The sequence below is a fragment of the Miniopterus schreibersii genome, assembly GCF_964146895.1.
Source record: "Miniopterus schreibersii genome assembly, chromosome: 14".
Lineage (NCBI taxonomy): Eukaryota > Metazoa > Chordata > Mammalia > Chiroptera > Miniopteridae > Miniopterus > Miniopterus schreibersii.
Window position 1 is genome coordinate 12,544,592 of NC_138114.1, and position 13,380 is coordinate 12,557,971.

The 13,380-nt window shown below is 54.9% G+C and overlaps 1 protein-coding gene across 4 annotated transcripts in view; it reads right to left on the reverse strand.

Annotated features, from left to right (window-relative positions):
- Positions 1-13,380, reverse strand: part of ZMIZ1 (zinc finger MIZ-type containing 1) — a 220,876-nt gene that overhangs the window by 169,572 nt on the left and 37,924 nt on the right. For all 4 annotated transcript variants that reach the window (XM_081157616.1, XM_081157614.1, XM_081157613.1 and 1 more), the window contains exon 2: positions 6,449-6,562. The gene's annotated coding sequence lies outside the window, so the exon portion shown is untranslated. The remainder of the gene's footprint in view (positions 1-6,448; positions 6,563-13,380) is intronic.

The window sequence follows — 13,380 nt, forward strand, 5'->3', positions numbered from 1 at the left end:
TTCAAATTAAGATGCCGTCCTTGCAGCCCCACCCGGTGTCTGCTCCCTCCCTGCAAGGTCACAGAAGCTTTGGACCTGGGACACAAGGCAGGGGCGTGGCTGCCCTCAAACTCCAGAGCTCAGTGAGAGCCTGGTGAGCAAACACCAGCGGAGGAAGAAGCAGCTGCGTGAGAAACACCAAAGGAACCTTTCAAAGTACAGTTTACCAATCCCAGCTTGTCCTTGGAAAGCCCCTTGGTGGCCGAGGTAAGGGGTCCCTGGAGTGCACATGCAGCCCCACACACCTACACAGGTGATCACATACAATCAGCAAGGAGCCTTGGACTTTGGGAGAGCCAGGGGAAGGATCCAGGCCTCCCCCCGCCCACCCTCCCCCCCACCTCCCCGGGAAGGATGCCTCCTGCCTGGCCTGCTCGCCTCCTTCACCTGCCAGGATGATACCGTGACCCTGAGCTGGTTTCTAGCCTCTCTGTTCCCATCACATCACTGAACAGATTTGTTCATGTCTCCTTTCCAACTCCACCCCTGGTCTGAGGTCAGACCGACATCAGGCAGAGGCACAGACGGTGGCAACAGAGGGTGGCACCTGGGCTCCATCCTGGGCAGCCTCGTATTTCAGCATTTTGGAAGACTGGCTTTTCCCCCGATAAAAGCTCCAGCCCCTGGTCCAGGAAAGACCCCAGAAGAGGCAGGTGCTGAAGAGGACCTGGTAGAGCTGGAGGCCTGGCCAGTTAGAGGGGACAAGTCCCCAGCCCTGCTCCTCTAGGCTACCATAGTCTCTGGGTGACTGTGAGCCCCAGCTTGTGGGTGAAGGCCAGCTCTCTCCTCTCAGCCTTCACAGAAGAGCTGCTGCTGTTCTATAGCCTGTTCTGGCTCCCCACTTTCTGCAGGATCAAGGTCAAACTCTGAGGCCCAGCCTTTGAGACCCTCAGGAGCTACCTCAGCACCTGTGTCCAGCTGTGGCTGAACGAATCTCTCTCTCCAGCTGGACTCCTGATTCACCCCACCAACTTGTACAGAGACCCCCCGAAGACCCTTCACCTCCACTCCACTGTGCAGGGATCCAGCCCCCTCTTTCAGGCAGCCTGCCATGCCTGCCTCCTCCCTCATCAGGGTAGAGCTGATCCTCCCAGCTCTTATTGCCTTCACCCACTGATGGCATTCACCTAACATGCTCTATGCTGGAGACTCTGTGACCTCTGCTTGAGCCTGGGCTGTGCTCCCCCAGTTCCTCAAATGCAGATTTACTTTCAGATGCCAGTGTCCAGCAAAACACACTCTGGCTGATGAAGTAAATGGACTGCCCAGCAAATTTTGGTAGGTACCAAAGTACCTACCATGAACAGTTCTAAGTAGTGGGGAAAACACGTATAATGGTGTCGGATAAAGTTGGACTGAATCCCATCTGCACTGATAGCTCTGTGATCCTGCACACGTTTCTTTTTTTTAAAAAAAATATATCTTTATTGATTTCAGAGAGAGGAAGGGAGAGGGAGAGGGACAGAGAGAGAAACATCAATGATGAGAGAGTTGTCATTGATCAGCTGCCTCCTGCACGTCCCCAACTGGGGACTGAGCCCACAACCCGGGCATGTGCCCTGACTGGGAATCAAACCGCAATCTCCTGGATCCTAGGTTGATGCTCAACTGCTGAGCCATGCCTGGTGGGGCGTGCATACATTTCTTAACCTCTCTGTGCTTTGAGTTTCCTCATCTGTACTGTGGGAGACTCCCAAGCTTCACTGAGTTGAAGGTCACTGTAGTTTGTGACCCCTAACCTGTCTCAGCTCTCTGGTTTTACAGACCAATGAACAATAGCTCAGAGAGGGGCAGTGACTTGTCCAAGGTCACAAGGCAGGTCTGCAGCAGGACTGGGCTTAAAAGGAAGTCCTGCTCAGAGGGTATGCCAGGATGGCAGCCCCATCCTGCTCACCCAGGGAGTGTTCCACCTCGGGCTGAAGTGACAGTGGGCTGTAGACTATATTCAGCTCCAGGCCTGGGTAGGGGTTTCAGGGTCAGGGCAGGCTGCAAAGGCTGGGGGTGGAGGGGCCTGGACTATGGGCAACAAATTCCAGGCAGGGAGAGGGGGGCGTGCATTCTCAGCTGGTGCCGAAGACTGACAGGCATGCCACATGGGGACCCTGGAATCCCAGCTCTGAGTGGCCAGGGCCAGGCCTGCTTGAGCTGGGCTTGACATTCAAGGTCTTTGCAGCCAGCCCCAAACCTGCCTCGCACCCGTGTAACCCTGGAAGTCTACTGACTGACAGCTGACGGCACATGCTGGCAGCATGAAGCCACAGACCAGGACCGGAGGAGGGGTGGCCACCTCAGGTCCCTCCCACAGAGCTCTAATCAACAGCTGTTTGGGACTGCCTCAGATGAAATCCAAATCTGGCCTAACCCCAATCCCTGCCGTCCCCTACATCCTTTTAAAAATCACAATTCAACCATGTCACTCCCCTGTGTCCACAGCCCTCGAGGCCAGCTCCATCACTCACCTCCACCTGCTGGCTCCCCATCCACCCGCTCGCATGAGCGCTGACCATGTTCCTGGCTCTGCCGTAAGGACTTACGTGGATAACTCACTGAGTTCCTCACCACTCGGCGAGGTAGGTTCAATCGTCCCTACTTTCTAGATGAGGAAATGAGGCACAGAGAGGCCAAGCCACTGCTCTGAAGTCACGAAGAGAGGAGTAGCAGAGCTGGAAAACCCCAGAGCCTAGGCCTAGAGTTGACATCCCGAGTCACGCTAGTGCCCTCTACATTCCCCCACCAAAGGGGGTTTGAGTGCCTTTTATAAAGTGCCAGCCATATGGGACAGCTGTCATGCCCTCAACGAGATACCCTTTCATTAGGTCCAGCCTTTGCTGGCTGTTACGGCCCAGACCAGCTGGGGCCCTCGTCTCGGAACCAATACACCTGGCTCCAGTCCGCCTGGCTGGGGTCACTGGGCCAAGTCACCTGCAGGAAGGAGCAGGGCTGGGGCTGGATTGTCTACTCCAGCTGACCAGGCCTCTGGCTCCACCAGGCCCTCTTCGGCACATTAGGCACCTCTGGGCCTCTCCTGGGCCAGGGGCTGAGCTCTTTACCAGGGGAAAAGCCAGTCTTGCACACCCACTGGGGCTTCAGTTAGGGTGGAACTGCAGCCCCTCTGGGAAGGGTCTCCAAGAGATGACAGGTGAGTTGGGCACTGGAAAGTGAGAAGAAATTTGCCAGGTTGACACAGAAGGAAAAGGAAGACCACGCAGAGAGCCTGGCTCTTGTGAAGTCCCAGAGAAGTGAAAGTTCATTTATTGGCTCCCTCCCCTCCCCGCACTGGCCCTCAGAAGCTCTAAGTAATTTGCACTGGGTAAGAACGAGCTACGTAATTTGCACTGGGTACCCCAGAGATTCCCACTGGCCAGGTTTCCAAAGGACCACACTAAGGACATTTACAAAGGGGTTTCAGAGAGGAAGTTACTAGATCTTGCTCAGATAGTGGGTCCCAGAGAACAATCCACCTTTTTCGCAAAACAACTGACACTTTTGCCTGTAAATTCTGGGTCAGGCTAAAACCTAGATAACCCGAGGAGCCCTCTTGGGAACGTTCTCCAATTTGGAGGTGCCCTGCTGGGAAGAGGGAGGGAAGAGAAAAGGAAGTCTTAAATCTGGGGTGCAGCTGCCACTTCCTGGCTGTGAGGCCCACCCACTAAGAGCCTCAGTTTCCTCATCTGTAAAGTGGCCATGAAATGACTTCTCCCTGAAAGGAGCTCCGTGGAGAAGAGAGCACAGGAGCTCAGCTCCAACACAGGTCAGCAGGTGTCCCTGAGGACCTCACCAACCTTCCTTGTGCCTCAGTTTCCTCCTCTGGAAATTGGTGAGGACTCTCTCTCAGGGTTGCTGGAGTATTTTGTGAGCTCATGTAGGTAATGTGTAGTCCCCCCCTCACACAGGGACTCTACTGTTGTTGGTATAATGAAACAGGCACCATAGACTCCCACTCCCCAGGAACAACAGGGGAATGCAGGTGCAGCAGGGATAACACAGACCCCACCAGCTGGCTGTGCCCAAGGCTCAGAGGGTGCCCAGGCTCCAGGGACCTGGATGGAGTCCACAGGAAACAAGGAGTGGAGACCCACAGACATCCCCTCAGCAACACCCACAGTGCCCCACCCCACCCAAACCTGCTTTCTTCTTATGAAAACAACAGTTCCAATCTGCTAAAGCCCTGGAGTCCAGGAACTGTCCTCGGCACTGTGCACAGGTGGACACTAGTCCTCACAACCACCCTGTCCAGGAGGTGGGGGAGGACGCTGACTGTTTCTGTTTCCAGATGAGGAACTGAGGACAGGAGAGGACAAGAGCTTGTCCATGGTCACACAGCTGTCCCTCAAACACCCTCCCTGGCATACATACAGAGGCCACAGCTCAACCTTGGCCCAGAGCTGTGCAGTGACCACAGGAGCTGCTGGAAGCTTTTGTGGGCGAGAAGCCAGCAACCCCTGAACAGCCCCCTCTCCTCGGAGGACATCCTCCTTGTGCGTGCGTGTGAGCATGTCCCTGTGTGGGGGAGTGCCTTGTGTTATGAGAACTTGCGCCTGTGTATCTGTGTGGCATCAATACAATAGTTTGTGAACGTGTGTCTGTGAGTGTGTACGTGCATATGAGTCCATCCATGTGCACACATGAATGTCTGTAGCATGCTTGGGTGATGTTTGTGTATATATGCACATAAGGGAGCATTCTTTGTGCACACACGACCATTCATGTGTGTGTGTGCATGCACATCTGTCTACCCTTAGCATGCATGGGCAGGTTTACAAGCACGCACGTGTCTGTGAGGGTAACTATCCTTGGGACTTGCATGTGTATCTGTACTTCTGTATGAGAACACCATGCCCGTGTGTAACTATGCCACCCAAATCATCTTCTTCTTCATGAAAATCTCAGCTCTCTCAGAGACATTCTGGACCACAAACTGGTCCATTCCTCCAAGAAGCCTTCCTGGATTCTAGACTCCTCACACTCACTCAGAACTGCAACATTTATTCCCATCCCACATGATGGCAGCTTTCCTACCCTCATGTCTCCCCTGAACGCCATCCTCCCCCCAACCAGCCAATTGCAAATCCTGCCAGCTTCCTTGCTTTAGTCTCTGTGATTCTCACTCCTTGTCCATGCCCATTTCTCTGGTCCTAGCTGGGACCTTGGGATAGTTCCACTAGTCTCCTTGCTTCCAGCTGGGGACTCTCCAATGGTTTTTTTTTCAATGCAGACACCTTCAATAGGCCATTGCTTGACTTAGAACCCTCCATGGCTCCCTACTGCCCTTGGGATTTAATTCCCCAACCAGGCACTTGTGGCCCTTTATGATCTTCCCATCCCCTTGCCAACCTCATCTCCCATCTTGTGAGGATCTCCCACCCATCCCTATTCCTGTCTCCCCACAAAACTACTTACTTTTGGGTCACGGCCCCCAGGAACCCCCTCTAACCTATGAACACAGTCCACTCCACATCTGCTGTGGTCTCCCTGCTTCTCCCCCAGAGCACAGAATGGGACACCCTTTTCTCTACATCCCAGGGCCTGACGTCAGGCTTGGTATACAGCAAGTGCTTAATACAAGCTTGGGAAACTGAACTTGGGAGGCAGAGGGAGGGAGAGCCTTATCTAGCTAACATAACCCTCCTGGTGCCACTTCAGGGACCTGGGAGGCCAGGCCTGGTTCATGTCACATCACACCCACACACAGGCAACCAGCAGCCACTGTCACTTTGTAAAAGCCCCACCCTTTGCCTTGCATTAGGATAGGATCCAGTACTTCTGAGGACACCCACGATCACCTTGATGCCCACCCCAGAAGAGGCCAGCAGAGGCTAAAGCCAGGGCAGAACAGACCAGAGGTTAGGGGCTGGTGCATTGGAGACACAAACCTGGAAATGACCCCCATGGGGGCTCAGCCAGATGTGTGACCTTGAGCAAGTCATTTCCCAACCACAAGCCTCAGTTTTCCTGACTGTACAATGGGTACAACAATAGCACCTGCTTCACAGGATTATTGTGAAGACAAAAAAGTCAGTAACCATACAGTACTTAGCACAGGGCCTGGCACGGAGCTGCGTGCTCAGATGTTAGAGGATGTCACAATTATTAGCCTCATGTAGGAGATGAGAGAACTGAGGCTCCCAGCTGTGGCAGGGAGAGGGCTATGAGGCCACCCTGGGCGTCTGCAACAGAATCAAACCAAATGTCCAAGTCCTGGGCCAGGGTACATTCCCCTCCATACTCTGGCTCCTTCTGAGAGGAGGAGACCAAGGAAGAAGTGAAAACTGAGAAGTAAGCCCCTTCCCCTAATTCCTCAGTGATGACAGCCTCACTCCTGAATTTCCAGGCCCCGAAACAGCACCAGCCGCTCAGCTGGGCCCCCACCAGCAGACACACAGTGTGAGGGCCAGCCCATGCCTCTTACCTGCTGAGGCCTCTGCCCACGATCAGGACTTGAGTCTGCTGAGAGCGTCAGGAAAGGAGGCGGGGTAAGGAGGCAGTGACCCTGCAGTCCAACCTGGCCGAGCACAGCTGAGTCCTGCAGAGACAGAAGAGGGCACAGTGAGCTCCAGGTCTGACCCTGTGGGGGGTCCACACCCCACTTCACTGACTCTAGGTTCGCCTACCAGGCCCCTCTGGCCATTGCCTGGAAGACCCAGCTGGCCCACAGAAGTCGGATCACCCTAGAAACTGGACGTTGCTCCCCAATACCCCAATAAAGGCCCATCTCCTGAACTTGGCTTTAGAAGCCTGGAAGCAGCCCAGCGGTGAGGGCAGCCCCTCCGTGCCCTGTACCCCAAGCAGCAGCCACAACCCGCAGCCATGCTGCCGTCAGCCCAGTCACCGGGCCCCCGCCTAGGAGCGTGCTGGGTGCTCTGCTCGGAGCCCTTGCCCATCATTTCTGCTTTTGAAGCTCCCCTGGCCTTTCAGACTCTGCTCAGATGCCTCCGTGGAACCCTCTCTGGCCTGCCCTCCTTTCCTCGCTCATCCCCCCGTGGCTCCGGGTCTCGCTGGCCACATCTCCAACCCCCTATAGACCGGTCCCTGGGCAGAGTGGCTGGACATGGGGATGAAGTTAGTTTCTCTCTGAATCTAACAAGGCTGCACAAACTGCCTGAGGCTATGGGTGAGCGAGTGAACGAGTGACTGGTAAATGGTGCAGCGAAGGTATTCAGTACACAAAACTGGCGAACTAACAGGTGCCTTGAAATCAGGACGCCTGCCAAGCTTCCAAGCGCCTCCTGACGCCACTCCTTGTTCGAGTTTGGGATACAGGGTTCGGGTTGGGGAGAGGAAGGAGACTTGGTGAGGTGGGTACTCTTGTCTGTCATTTTACAAATGAGGACACTGGGGCCCTGATAGGGGAAGGGTTTCCTCCCATGATCCCGCAGCAAGAGAATGGCAAGGTTGGAAGCAGAACCCGAGTCTCCTGGCTTTGCCCACTGCCCAGAGCAGTCATGGATGGAGGCCACTGTGCCAATTCCCCCAGCTCCTGGTCCTCAGGCGTCAGCTCCTGCAGGCACCTAGCTTCCCTGACTGTGGGCGGATCAGGCCAGCCATGGAAGGCAGCTTCTGGGGAAAAGAGAGAGGGCAGTGGGAGGACCCCAGGGTGGGAAAAGTATAGTAGGAGAGATCTGGTCTGATGGCCCTACTTCCCCCAGCCTGGAGACCTGAGGCTAGGGGAGAACCTAGAAGGGACATTACAGGGAGCACCAGGTCAGAGATATCTCCCCACTCATGTTCAGCTTGGGGGCTTTTCTAAAACCCCCAATGACTATCTCACTCCCTTCCACAAAGTCCTCTTGGACCTTCCAAACACTGCTGGTGGGTCACACACTGCTCACTCCCTTGGAGAATAGTTTGGGCGTATCTCCTGCCCTGTGGTCTGTCAGTGGCCCAGCATTTCCACTTCCACAGAAACATGGGCATGTGGTCACCCAAAGACGGGTGCTGGTATGTTCACAGTGGCCAAAAATGAAAACTTCCCAAATAACCATCAACTATGGAACAGATAAAGTGACGTATGCACACAATGGAACACGACACAGCAATGAACCAACGATCTGCAGCTACCTCCAACAACAGAGATAAACCTAAGAACCTAATGCTGACTAAAAAACCCAGACACAGAGAACATGCTTAAGGGGTCCATTTAGATCAAGGTCAAGAACAGGCAAAGCTACGGCTCTGTGCTCGAGGTGAACTAAATATGGCCACGGATTCTTTGTAGCTCCTCCTATCAAGAAGTTGAGTCTATTCATCACCCGTAAAGCTGGGCTGGCCTTGAGACTCGTCTTTATGACCAACAGGATTTGATAAAGGTGGCACTTTGTGACTTAGAGAGACTAGGCCTCATGAGGTCTTGGGACAGTGCCTGGCCACGGCAGGAAGTCAGGCCACCTTACCGGGGGACGGAGGAGAACTGGGGGCGCCCAGCCAACAGCCAGCACTAATTGCCAGATGTGACTAAGGCCTTCTTTGACCTTCCGGTCCAGCTAGCCCCCTTCAGGTGACTTGAGTGCCATGAGCCCAAGGGAAACCAGCAGAGGACTGCCCAGGCAAACCACAGAATTATGAGACATGGTAAATGGTGGTTCTTTGGTTTAAGCCACTAAGTTTGGGGCAGTGGGGGCAGCAGTCGATAACTGATGATAGGCTGTTGGAAGTGAGGGTAGTCCTTACCCTTGGGGGGGCAGCAGGGACGGGAAGGGAGCACATAATGGGTCTAGGGGGTCTGGAATGTTCTGTCTCTTGACCTGTGTGGCAGATACGAGTATGTTCATTTCAAGACAATTTGTCAAGCTACACTTAGGACATGCACACTTTTCTGAATGGATGTAATACTTCAATAGAAGCTAAAATCAAACCGACCTCTGCGGCTCTCTGCCCTCCCACTATACCAGATCCAGCCCCGCCCCGGCCTGCCTGCCTCACCAAGCTCCCCTCTGCCCACTCACAGTGCTGCACCTGGGATGCCCTTCCCCTTGCTATGGTGCTTCGAGCCTGAGGGCAGGTGGCACCTACTCCTGGAAGCTTTCCCTGAGCTCCTCAGGCCTTGCCCGGGTGTCCATACTCATTCAGCTCTCTCTCTGGGGCCAGGTCTTCCTGAGCGTGGGGTTAAGTTTTTCCCTTCTGAGAGGTCTCCCCAGCTCTCGGAGCTCTCCAAACAGGGGCCCTGTCAGGGGTAGGTGGCACCCCTCCTCCTCTTCCCCCAGGGTTGAAACCCCCTGCAGTAATGCTGTGATGATCAGAGCAGGCCTGGGGGGTGGGGTCTGGCTATCTTAAGTCTCATTCACAGGCCAGCACTTCCCTGGACCTGGGCTTCTCCCAAATAGATCAAGGGCAGGGATGAATTTGGGGTTTCAGAGAGGGTCTACAGAGTGGGGGAGGACTGCAGGGGTCCTCTGTTTTACAGTGGACGGTGATACCCATGAAATGTGTAGCACTCCTTTCCTCTTATTATCCATTAAAATAAAACAGCAAGCCTGACTAGCAGTCAGCACTGCAGCTCTGCCAAAACAAAGCAAATGGCCAGGCAAAGCAAAGGAGAGCTGTGATGTCAGATAGGCGGGCATCGCTCTGTCTGAAACCCTTCAGTCTCTATCGGTGTCGATCTGGAAGGTGGGAGCCTTCCCCTGCCCTCCACCCCCCGGCATATGACTGGGGTGGGATCTCAGCTGGCCCCCAGCATCAGGTCCTCAGTCTTGGATGCCCCTCTCTGGGCCGTCTGTCCCGTCTTTGCAGTTCCAGATCAGTCTTCAATGGATGTGTGACCTTGGGGGAGCCCCTGTAGTCTCATTTCTCCCACTGTCATCTGAGAGATGCTACCTAGTCAACAGCCTCTGATGAGACACATTTTTCTATCCTGTGGGAGGACTGGCCCTGCAGGCCGAGACAGCTCTGAGGCCCAGCAATCTTTCTGCCTCCCCCAGGGTCCTCATTGCCTTGGTGCCTGCCAGCAGTAACTGATGTGCCCACTGCAGTCCACTAGGGGCAGGCCACAGCACTATGCCACCTGCCTGCCCTGGGAAGGGGTGCCCAGGTCTGGAGAGGAGAGTTCCTCCTCACTCCCACATCTGGGCTCAAGGGGGGGGGGGGGAGCATTTTCTCTGGTGCTCAGATCCCTTTGCTAAGAAAGGAAGCTCCTTGCCCAACAAAGAGGCCCAGATAACCCAGGAGAGGCAGTCTGTCCTGTAGGAGGTGACTCCGTGCACATGAGGGCAGCTGGTTGGGTCCAGCCTTCCACAGGTGGGTGTGCTGTTGCACAGGTAAGGAGCACCCCATCCCTAGAGGCATGCAAGCAGAGGAGATCAGCCATGTGGTGCTGTGGGTGCTATGAGCATCAAAACTGGAGCTGGCCTCTCTATTTCCCCAACTCCTCTGATGATAAGAATCACCTGGGCTGCTTGTTAAACCCACAGCTTCCTAGGCCTCTCCCCTGAGAATGGAAGTCTGTGGGTCTGGAATACAGCCCAGAAATTTAAATTTTTAATAAGTCCTCCCAGGTGATCCTTCGCATCTGGAAAGTTTGGGGGAGCACTGGCAGATGACCTTCCAAGTCCCTCTGGGGCCCAAGATTAGTGATTCTGAGACCCCACTCCACAACACCCCTGCCCCATCTGGAAGACACACAGGCAGCAAACTAACTGCATCATTAAAAAGGATTTGAAAGCTTTAGAAGGGGCAAAGATGTCAGGGGGAGGGGGATTCTCAGCCCATGGTGGTACCAGCAGCAGATCCTTCCTAGCCCCCCACCCCCGGCCCCCCAGAGTCATCCAGAAAAGCTCAGCACTGGGGGTGGGGGGAGTAAGCTGACAGCTGTTCAGCTGCTGCTCAGTGAGACCCGGAAAAGCAATTATCTTGCTCTTAGCAGAGAGGCACTGGCTTTTACCCGCCCCCTCCCTCCTCCCTCCCTCCCACCTTCACACACACACACACACACACACACACACACACACACATGCACCCACACAGGCCAAGATGCTGCTGGCTGGCTCTGAACGCGCCTCCCCCCACCCGGCCTCCAGATTCCTGACTCACTCAACTTCCATCCTCAGAGCACATTTCCAACACTTAAATCATTTAGCCCGCTAAACCGGAGACGGCAAAATGGGTGCTATTTCTTAAAAACATACAGAGAGCGTATTAAATTATTGATAGCCATTAAACAGGGGGAAAAAATTAAACAGCTCTCAGCTCTTATCAATCATTCATGCAGTTTCCACTGGGGTGTTTTCTGGAGAGTGATCACACGGGCAACCCAGGGAGCTGGCTCCAGCAGGCAAGGAAGGCACTGGCTGGCTGGAACCGGGGAGGGGGCCGCCGCAGCCCCCAGCCCCTACTCAGGCCGCCAAGGCTGCAAAGGGGTTCTGGCAAAGGGCCTCTGGCCCAGGAGCTCAGCCTCTCTGCTTGCAAACTCCCGCCTTCCGTCTTCACCACATCATTCACAAATGGACACTCCAACACTGCCTTCGGGAACCCCCTTAATTAAATCCAGCCTGCTTTTATTGAGTGTCTACTATGTATCAGGCATGCAGGACACAGATACATCAACCCCAAAGCACAGGTGAATGAGGGAGCCCTTTGCAGGAAAACGTGATTACACACATTGTAACAGGAGTCCTAATAGAAGCCCACGAGGGTGGCATGGAGGAGGGGCTGCCCAGGAAGGTTTCACCAAAGAGGTAATTCTTAGGTAAATTCTTGCCCAGGGGCCAAGTCTGGAAGGGCATTCCAGGAGAGGGGTACAGGTCCAGCCCCAGCAAAGATACAGCAACCTAGCTGAGCCTGTGTCCTTGTCAATGTCAGTCACTGGCCCTGTGGGGTTAGGGGCTTGGGCACAGTAAATGTCACCTGTCTCTCCTCCAGGCACTGGTCAAATCCAGGCCAGACCAGGGGACGGATGCACAAAGCCAACCCCACAGCGTGGACAAGCAGGAGGTTGGGGTTCACCCCAGCTGCCCAGGGCAGCCGCACCTCCACCCCCGCACAGCAGATCCATTTCCTGGCTCTGACTCAGGACACCTAAGCCAGTGTGACGCAGACCATGGAGGCTGCAGGGCTGGGACACCGCTGGTCTCTTGGCCACAGACAGGCCTGGCAGAGCTGCCCTGGGGAGTCAGGCTCTCTCCTGCCCTGAGCTGTGCCAAGGACCCAAAAACCAGGGCTGCGGGAGCCAGAGGACACCCGATCCCACCCCACCCTCTGCTTGGGGACCATCCACACCAGGGGCCATCTGAGGCTCTGAGGCCAGGCTGAGGCCAGGCTGAGCTGCTGGCTGCAGAGGGGAACAAAGAGGCTAAGCCTCTGCCTGGCCAGCCCCTTCCCCCAGCACACAGGGAGAGCGCCACATTCTTGAATGCCTTTCAGAAGCTCTAGCTTCTCAGGAGCAGGGAGCTGGGAAGAGGCCCTGCCAAGTGTTGATAGCACCCTCGCCAGAGAAAGCTGCTGTCACAGGGAAACATTCTGGGGAGAGCGGTTGTTTACCACCAACTCCTGGGACTGTCAAGAAATAATCAGAAGAAATTATATCTGCAAAGTGGAAAAGATATTACGGAAGCCTCGCCCCCAAGCCCCTGGACATTTCAACCTGGAGAATCAGGCTCTTCTATTTTGCCTGGTTTGGGGAAATGTTCTTACATTTGCAGGGGGTGGAAGGATATGTGTACCCCCAGCCAGGTCTGGGAGATGGGGCCCTGAGCTGTGCCCCTCTGGGTCTCAGTCGGCTCATCGTCACATGTTGACTCAGTAAGACCAGGTTGATCTTACAGGACACAGGGTAACCTCCAAGGGGTCTGCGCACAGTCTCCCAGGAACACACAGTTCCTCAAGGCTGCCCAACACCCCTGCCGGTCACGCGAGGACTTGGGGTGACAGGCCTGGGTGAGCCTGAAAGGCACCAGCCACCCTACTGCCTCTCCACAGCCCTGTGCTCACACCAAGGGCAATGGGCTTCGCTGAGTCCCTGTCACCCCATCACCTAGATCACTGAACAGGACCCCTTCCCTCTAGCCCACCTCCACACAGGTACAGGGACCTGCGCAAGGCTAGGGCCTGAGCTGGCACAGAGCAGGCTGTCACAGAATCAAGACACAAATGGACAAATGACCCCCAAACCCAAATCAAACACACCTGTCCCTGCTGAGGAACCGGCCCTGACTCCGCACTGTCAGCAACTCCCACTGTCAAATTTCACAAATCACCTGTGAGTTGTGTCTATACTTCCAGAAGTCTCTCACACCCTCTAGACTACAGCCACGCCACACCACAACTCAACCTTCCTAAACAACCTCCTTTCGTGCCCCAGGGTCTTTGTACATGTTGTTGCTCTTTCTAACCAGTGCAGTCCTGCTCTGG